This window comes from Grammomys surdaster, unplaced genomic scaffold, assembly GCF_004785775.1.
Source record: "Grammomys surdaster isolate TR1022 unplaced genomic scaffold, NIH_TR_1.0 126185, whole genome shotgun sequence".
NCBI classification, from domain to species: domain Eukaryota; kingdom Metazoa; phylum Chordata; class Mammalia; order Rodentia; family Muridae; genus Grammomys; species Grammomys surdaster.
Window position 1 is genome coordinate 1946290 of NW_021620991.1, and position 8187 is coordinate 1954476.

An 8187-nucleotide genomic window follows, 5' to 3' on the forward strand; every position below is an offset into this window, starting at 1 on the left:
GGAGGGGAGGGGAGGGGAGGGGAGGGAATGGGCTGGGTGTCTGGGAGACTAGCTGATCAGACAGATGGCAACATTAAACTTTCGGAGATGTCTACCCCTGAACCTGATAGCCCTGAGACCAGAGTCAATATCAATTCTTGGCATGCTCAAAGTGGACATCTGAGCATGCTCACAACAGACCCTACAATGACTGTACCACTTGGTGTGTTTGGGAGACACTGTGGGCAAAATCTTGTGAGGTGTATTTTATATGGCATTTTGTTTGTTTGTTGTTTATGTAGCCCAGGCTGCCCTCAAACCTGATACATATTCTAGGAGGACTTTGAACTTCTGATCCTCCTGCCTCTTTCTGCCTCTCAAGAGGGGGGAGTACAGTTGTGTGCCTCTGTGGCTGGTACTCTACATTGCTGGACTCCAGCCTAGGGCTCCATGCACAGGAGGCAAACACCCTATGGCTGAGTTACATCCTCAGACTCGGGGATCGTCTGTAAAGAGCCAGGTTGTTATTGGCAACTGTTGAGAGATGACTAAGTAGCTGCCCAGTATTGGTGGTAGAAGAGGCAGGAGCCAGGTTCTGCTGATGGACCCAGCTCGCCAGTTCCTGTCTACCTCCTCCATCCTCCCCCCCACCCCCACCCCAGGGCTGTGGGACCTGATTCACTGACAAGAAAATGCTTTGTCCTCCCAGGACCTGAGTGATTGGTCGCTCCTTGTTGGCTCCCTTGTCAGGATCCAACCTCTTTATCTGGAACAGGGCTTTCCCAAAGATGGAGGCTCCCTCTCCAGGGTCAAAGAAGACAGCAGTAGAGCTAGAAAGAAACAGTCTGCCCTGAACCCCGGTGTGCCCAGCTGAGGAAGAACAAGCTGGTCTTGGGCTGAGTATGTTGCCTGCTTGGGAGCTTTGAGAATTCTTTGAGGAAATAGAGATATCTCTGACTCCCCTGGGGGTGACTTATAAAATCTCACATGCTTCTGTAGCCAAGGCTAAGGAGCCCTTGGATGGTCTGAGGCATAGCTACCCTGTGAGACTTTCTGTGATGACAGGAGCCTTCTATGTGGCCACAGAATCAGTCCCTCATCATGAATGCCAGGTGTGCCTCTGGGAAGCCATGACCTGACCTTATTCAGTTTTGACTAAAACGTTTAACCTAAACAGGTGGGTGTCAGAAGACATCTCTTCAAGGAAAGGGCCTCTGGATCCAGTGGGTCCTGGGGTCGGTGGTGACCCACACGCTAAGAATAGGTGGGCTCTGCAGGGGAGCCTGGGAAGGGAGAGCCAAAGAGAACCAGAATTGTTTACTCAGTGTTTCCATCACAGTCAGTAACAAGGCAGGCGGACAGAGATCTACAGACCTCTGCATTAGAAGGTGCACAAGAAACAGGAACCAACAGATATTCTGATTTTTTTAAAATAATCATTTTATTCATTTACATTTCAAATGATATCCCCCTTTCCGGTTGCCCCTCCACAAGCCCCCCATCTCATCCCCCCTTCCCTCTCCCTTTTGCCTCTATGAGTGTGCTTTTCCACTCACTCACCCACTCTCACCTCACTGCCCTAGCATCCCTCTACGCTGGGGCATTGAGCCTCTACAGGACCAAGGGCCTCCCCTCCCATTGATGCCAGATAAGGCCATCCTCTGCTACACATGTCTCTGGAGCCATGGGTCCCTCTATGTGTACTCTTTGGTTGGTGGTTTAGTCTCTGGGAGCTCTGAGTGGTCTGGTTAGTTGATAGTATTGTTCTTCCTATGGGGTTGCAAACCCCTTCAGCTCCTTCAATCCTTCCCCAGCTCTTCCACCGGCATCTCTGGGCTTAGTCCAATGGTTGAGGCAGAGCTGGGCAGCCCTGCCTCTTCTGATGATGGTGATGGACTTAACCCACCATGTCTTGTTTCATTGCTGATTTTCAACCACCCCAGCTTCCCCAGAAAATGCCCATTCTTAGGACTCTGGAAGAAGGAAGCTGTCCCTCTTGAGCTCTCCTGGCTGATATGGACGTCTTTGAAGAAAACACTGTATTTTAAAGTAAAGTGGTTCCTTAAGTTGAGCTGCATGGGCAGCTGTGATGCTTTGTGTATGGCTGCGCCAGAGTGTGACACTATTAGGAGGTGTGGCCCTGTTGGAGTAGGTGTAGCCTTGTTGGAGTAGGTGTGTTACTGTGGGCGTGGCCTCATTGGAGCGGGTGTGGCCTTGTTGGAGCAGGCATAGCCTTATTGGAGTAGGCGTGGCCTTGCTGGAGTAGGTGTGTCTCTGTGGGTATGGGCTTTAAGACCCTCATTCTAATGGAATTTAATCTTCCACTAGCAGCCTTCAGATGAAGATGTAGAACTCTCAGCTCCTCCTGTACCATGACTGCCTGGATGCTGCCATGCTCCCACTTTGATGACAATGGACTGAACCTCTGAACCTGTAAGCCAGCCCCAATTAAATGTTATCCTTTATAAGAGTTGCCTTGGTCATGGTGTCTGTTCACAGCAGTAAAACCCTAACTAAGACACCCACATAGGCAGCTTATAAACAATCACAGAGAGGAAGATGTGCTTGATTCAGAGAGTTTGGAATGGTAGGATAGGGCTGGCTGTGGCCACAGCTAAAAGGTACCATCTCCCACGGGAGCCCATCTCCTTCTTATACATCTGTCCCTAGAAAATGGATCTTCAAGGCAAACATACATTACACAGATTTCTTTCCCCCAGCACAGCACCTCATCCCTCCTGACAAGCCCTTGGGGACAGGGTTGAGAGCCACTTACAGATGCACACTCTGCTGTGACCATCCCTGGGCAGTGCCTGCTGCCAGCGGCCTCCCTACCCACCACCGCCCCACATCTTTAATACCAGTGTGCTGGCTAGCTTCTGTCAACTTGGCACAAACTAGAGTCATCTGGGGGGATGGAACTTTAATTGAGAAGATTTCTCCATCGGATTGATTCATGGGCAAGCCTAAGGGACATTTTATTAATGAATAATTGATATGGAAGGACCCAGCCTACTGTGGAGGGTGCAGCCCCTGGGCTGGTGGTCCTGGCTATCATAAGAAAGCAGGCTGAGCAGCCATTATGAAGAAACCAATAAGCAGCATCCTCCATGGCCTCTGCTTCAGTTCTTACCTCCAGGTCCTGCCTTCGTGACCTGTGAAAGAAAAATGTAAGCCAGGTAAACCCTTTGCTTCTCTTTTTGTTTTTTGTTTTGTCGTTTGTTTTTTGAGACAGGGTTTCTCTGTGTAGCCCTGGTTATCCTGGAACTCAGTCTGTAGACCAGGCTGGCCTCAAACTCAGAAATCCACCTGCCTCTGCCTCCCAAGTGCTGGAATTAAAGGCGTGCACCATCACCGCCCGGCCCCTTGTTTCTCTGAGTTACTTTAGGTCATGGTGTTTACCACAGCAATAGAAAGCAAACCAGGACCGTCAGCTCAAGGACTCTTACCTCTGACCTCTGCCTCTGGACCTGAGTCTGGTGCTGCCAGGATGCCCAGGCCTCTTATCGTGGCCAGGATGTTTTTGCACAAACTAGTCTGCCTTCGAGGTAGAACTCCCTGAGGGTCTTCAGTGTCGACCTCTATTAGAACTCCCAAGTAGCCATTGTACTACACTAGGAGCTGGGCTCAAGTCTCTCCAAAATATACAGCTCTCTGTGTCCTGTCTTGTGTCTCTGGCCGAGCTGCCTTTCAAATTACGTAGGATTGCTGGAGACAGGGTGGAAGCTGATAGCTACCAAGTAAGGATGGCTTCAGATGAGAGTTTGGAAAGAAAGAAGGGGCCTAGAGAGACCTGGGAGACCTGGTGCAGAGGTGTTCTGGGTCAACCAGCAAGCCTTTTCTCTCAAACTAGGAGAGGTTAATTGTAGAAGGACGAGGGACTAATCCATCAAAGCTGCCTCCAGGCTGTGTGTGGGAAAGACACCAGCCGGGTCCTTGCTGTCTTCTTTATCTTCTATTTCTGGACGATTTCTCAGAAATAAACATCCACCCACCATTGAGAATAAAACTCATTCCCCAGATCAGAGAGAACCCTATGTCCTAGCCCCACTCAGGGCTGGGGACATGAAGCTCAGCTGGCCTCCTCTAGGGAAGTGGACTAGATCAAATGACCAAAGTGGGTGTAATTTAATCAGACCTCAGTTTGAGTTTCTGGAGATTTCTGTTGGGATAATTCAGACTGGGAAAAATGCAGTTAGACCACTGCCAGCAGGTGCGTGCTGACTTCCACAGCTGTGGTCAGCACTCTGCCAAAGCTTCGAGATGCTAGACATACTGTACTGCTCCTGTGGACATCGGGGTGGCAGCTCCCCCTTTCCTGCCTGCTAAGACAGTGTGGTTTGGTCAGCAGCCAAGGAGCAGGAAAGCAAATGACTGCAGAACTGTGCAAGGTGGCCAGCCAGGGGCCAGAGTGCCAGGCTCCTTTCCAGTGCACACCCCACTGCTGGGACACCCAGGCTGGCTGGGGCATAGCCTGAGCAAAGTAGTCTGCATGGTTCAAGGAATGCAGCTCCTTGGGGAACTGAAGCCAGGAACTGCTTAGCCTCAGGAACTCGCTCAGTGGGGCGGCTCTTGGGATCCCCTGCATCTTCTATGATCCTGGGTCCCTGACCAACAATTTCTTTTTGCCTTTGACATTTCAGTATTTGCATTGTGTAAAAGACACAAATTGAGGCTCTGTCAGAATCCCCACAGTGCTGGGTGTGGATTGTGACTCCTTCCAAAGACAGAATGGAGGCACCAGACTGGCTGTCTCAGCGTGTGTTCAAAGTCAGCTTCCGCAGTCAGGAGCTCTGCGGAGGCGAGGCGGGACCCTGGGTGGGATGGAGGCGGAGCTTCACCTCATGGTCTTCCTTCCCAACCCTCGACCCCAGTCTACTTGTGAGAAAACTGTTGGCCCGTTGCAAGAGAGGACCCTCCACAGAAACTTGGCATCTTGTTTCAAAACTATCAAGATCATGAGGACAAAGGGAAGCATCTGTGAAGCTCAGAAGAGCCAAGGTGACAAGATGGTTAAATATCCTGTGGCATTCTGGCACAGGAGAGGGAGAGGGAGTAAAAGTCAATGAGACCTATAGGCACAAGTTTTAGTTAACACCAGGGTGTCAGTTCTCGGGGACACATGCAGCCCCCTATGGTAAGAGCCCAATGCTGTTAACTTGGGGGTCTATCTATATGATAGTCCTGCAACCTTGTTATATATATATATATGTGTGTGTGTGTATGTGTGTGTGTGTATGTAGTGTATGTGTATGCAGATATGTGTATGCAGATGCCCATAGGCACACAATCATAGGAAACCCTGCTGTGTCATCCTCATGCGCACCACACTGCCCACCTTCTTTGAGACAGGGTCTCTCCCTCATTTGGAGCTCACTGGGTAGGCCACACTGGCTGGTAAGCGAGCCCCAGGAATCCCTCTGTCTCCACCTCTCCAGTGCTCGGATCACAGGCATATGCCACCGCTACTGGCTTTTTTTTCCCCCCACAGGTGATAGAATTCAGCTTCTCATGTTTGTTAGGGAAAGACTTTGCCAATGGATCAGTTCCTCATTCCCAGAGTTTCAGTTCTGTAAGATAACAAAGTTCCGAGGATGCTGACACCCAGGGGGTGGAGTTCACTGTCTGTCGTAGGTCCACTCAGTTACACATTTGCAGAGGGATCAGAGATACGGTCACGCCACAGGACGATGTAAGCGCTGCACACCATCGGACTCCATGTGTGTGTTCACCGCAGTTGTTGTGGCTTCACAGCTATCCTTTAGGTACCCATTGCAGCACTCCCTTCCTGCTCGCGCTGTATGTTAGGAGATCTGTGTCCTACCTTTTCTGGAGTCCTACGAGGTGCTCCAGCTCAAGACCAAGTCTGCCCTCATATGGTGCTGACCAGATGCCTGTGTCCCGTCTCTATGGGTGGAGCCTGACACGGAACTGCCCTTGGCTGTATCTTTGCTACTATGGGCTCCTCACTGGTAGCTGTATGCCAGCGACAGTTGACTGGACATCTTCACTTAATTCCATAGAGGACAGTCTGTCTGCAGAGCCTGGAGGTATTACTGATCCCTCCTTAAATGTGGGACACGTGATAAGTGTGTGGAGGTCATGCCATGTGGCCTTCTACGCAGCCACCTGCCTGCTCCTCTGCAGTGACTTTCAGACCCAACTGTTCTTCCTCAAGCTGCCTTACCCTCCAGTGACAGTTTTCCAGCATGTTCTGTGGCAGGCTTCCTCTCCACATGATAAACAGTCCTCATTTTGTTTCCAGCGGTCCCCCCAGCCAATAAAAAGCAATAAAAAGTGAAATGACACACAAATTGTGTCCCCAAAGAGCCGTAAAGACCTCAGACACTGCCACGTGTGATGATCCAGTGAGAGACTTTGCCTTTAAACAGATGATCCTCGTTGACAGAGCAGAGCTTTGGACCGGGGAGGAGGTGAGCATGACACGCTGAGGACAAAGGCGGGTACAGACCCGATAACGACTTGATGTTCCTGCAGGAGCCACCCTGGGGTAAATGGAGACCAGGTTGGACCTTGCTCCTAGAGCACTACACAGGATCAGAGCTCCCTGCTGAGTCCACGTTGTCGCTGAGACAGTTGAAGATGACATTTCTGAAGCATGCCTAGATACCCTGAGAAGCAGGATTCTGGTCCCCGTGCTCCTGTGACTCTCAGCTGTGGTTGTTCTTGGAAGTCTCTGAGGGGTAGGACTGCAAGCAGATGTCTGTATCTCTGGCTCAGTGACTCTGACTCTGTGGCTTGGGGAGTCATTGCCCGTGTCTGCAGTTCAGAACCAGTACCTCTGCTGTGCTGATGGGCAGGCAGCTCAATGGCCCTGGGCTCAGAGGAACACTGCAGTCAGTGTACCTTCTTCAGTAAAAGCTTCCAGCTTTCACAGGTGCTGCAGGATCTGCTTCCCTCCCCTGTGGTCTCAGTCTCCATGTTGCTTGTCATGGGAGCTAGTAACCCTGGCTAGGCAAGAGGGGAGATCAGTGAATTCCACTCAGTGCCTGTAGGGGGCAGCATCTACACCCCGTGCCAGGTATCTTCTCTATCCACCCCCAGTCTGCCCTGTATGGCACTAGTAACCTCTCAACATAGACAAGGGGTTACATGGCAGCATAAACCCAGGCCTCTCTCCAGTACCAGAGATCACATCTTTGAGGTTGGTGCTCATGACAGATCCATGAGAGGGAGAGGCTGGAACACCAGCGAGGCATTCACACAGCCGCAACATTGTATACAAGGAGGCTGCAGCTGGGACTTGAAGGCTCTTGAGCATGTGACAGACAGAGGCAAGAGCTGGAATATGGGAGGCTTGGAAGGACATGTGGACAATATCAAGCAGGCAGTATAAAGCTGACTGTGGCCATTACTGGATAGATAAATACCTTGATACCTTGAAACCCAGTGAAGTCTTGTTCTGGTTGGAGGACAGAGTTGTGGGTGTGTACCATCCGCTCCCATCCAGTTGGCTGGGGACCTAGGAACAAGGTGGTAGAGGAAAGGTGAGTTTCTCGTCTCCTATAGAACTGGGACTAATTTCGGACCTGAGGAGCTGCAGACGTCATTGGCTATGCATGGGCACAGTGGCCATCAGGAATACACCATCAGAGGTAGTACCATCGGGAGCCCACAGCTCACAGTCAGTACACAAGCAGGGCTACATCTCGTGTATCCATGGCTCTGCACAGGGAGAATCTAGCTTCCCAAGTCACCATCAGTTGAAGTCATGAGTCAAGCGGCTAGCAGCAGTAGTTACTATGTAGCCTCCTCAAAGTATCCATGGGATGTTCAAAGCTGCTGTTAGCCAGGTGAGGACACTCCAGCCGGCTGCTTGGCCGATAGCCCTTTATTTACAGCAGCTGTGGATTAGAGAAGGTTCCAACAGCTGCCAATCATGGAGTCAAATTATTCTGCCCACCTGTGCTGGCTAAAACTGGACACAGGCTAGGGTTGTGTGGGAAGAGTGACTCTTAACTGAGAAAAATGCCTCAATAAGGTTAGCCTGTAGGCAAGTTAATAGTATATTTTTTAAATTAGTGATTGATGTGGGAGGGCCCCAGTCATTGTAGGCACCATTGTGGGTAGGGCTATTCCTAGGCTGGTGGCCTTAGGTTCCAGAAAAAAGCAGACTGAGCAAGCCATGGGGAGCAAGCCAGTAAGCCGCCCCCTCCATGGCCTCTGCTTCAGTTCCTGCCTCTGGGT